General features: G+C 28.4%; 1 protein-coding gene across 1 annotated transcript in view; it reads right to left on the bottom strand.

The window, feature by feature from the left end:
- Positions 1 to 842: 842 nt before the first annotated feature.
- Positions 843 to 1200, bottom strand: part of LOC119591310 (splicing factor 3A subunit 2-like) — a gene marked incomplete at its 5' end in the record, with an annotated part of 2314 nt that continues 1956 nt past the window's right edge. The window contains 1 exon segment of the mRNA XM_037940036.1: positions 843 to 1200.

Below are 1200 nucleotides of genomic sequence, written 5' to 3'. Positions count from 1 at the left end.
ATGTATATGTGCATAAAAAAGGAGTACACTAAATGTCATATCTTGAATATAATAATAATAGGTCAAGGCATACACAACTATGAGGTGTATATATAGCATGACAAGCATCAGGCTTTTTAAATATTTTGACCTATGATGAAATTGGAATGTAACTTATTGAAAACAAGAGTTATAAAATTACTGAATATGATGGACATCTCAATATTTCTTTAGTTACCAATTACCCACTGTCTTTGCTATTCCTGTCCATGGAACTGTATCATAATAGATATATTTGACTTATCTTTGTTTACTAATTACCCTGAAAATGTTTTTACTTCATTTTATGAAATCTGTAAATAGTTGTGGAATTTTGGATGTCATGCAGTTTCTTATAAAAAAAAGTTGATTGAATTAGTTCACAATGTGGATGAAATCGACAATCAAAAATTATATCCTCCTTAAAATGACATACTCAAAGCATATGAAATATATGTCTAGATCTGAGGACTCGCCTGTTACTTTTCTGAATAATTTTTCCTGTAATCCTGGATTATTCGAAGCTGTCAGATGTAGTGCTCACATTCTCATGACATTATTGGCAATGTCCCCGAGCATGATGAAATCTGTATTAATATTTATTACAACTGGCATACAGGAAAAAAAATTTGGGTTCAAATATACTGGAGTATATGTACACTAAAAGTAATGATATATATTTCCTATATAACTAAATAAAGGCAGAAATATATATTTCCTAGTATAACAACAAATAAATGATTGATGATTGACTTATAAATTATCATAATTCCAATATTCCTTGACAGAACAATGAAATCCTAGGGAAAATTAATAAACTGGAATAGTACCAACATTTTATTGAGAATACGAATCAATACATGAAAAAGGATATCATGATCAAAATGTAAACCATGAAAGGATTTGATTGTTATTTTCCTTTTCTGCAAACACAACAAATTTACATTAAGCAATCTCAGAGATAAAAGAATGCACAAAGATTTTTTTGGTCAAAGTTAAAAAATAGAAAAAGAAAATAATTGTATAACTATTACCTTGGAGTTTAAATATAGATATACTTTCAAAGCAATAAATAAATACAAAATTTCTGTGCTTACAATACAGCTTTGACACTGAAATGTGATCAATACAACAGAAATGGCATATACTGGTATTACCCAGTTATTACAACTAGCTTCCCTT

This window comes from Penaeus monodon, chromosome 28 (assembly GCF_015228065.2).
Source record: "Penaeus monodon isolate SGIC_2016 chromosome 28, NSTDA_Pmon_1, whole genome shotgun sequence".
Lineage (NCBI taxonomy): Eukaryota > Metazoa > Arthropoda > Malacostraca > Decapoda > Penaeidae > Penaeus > Penaeus monodon.
The sequence above is the reverse complement of the archived record's forward strand: the minus strand, read 5'-3'. Positions and strand labels throughout refer to the sequence as shown.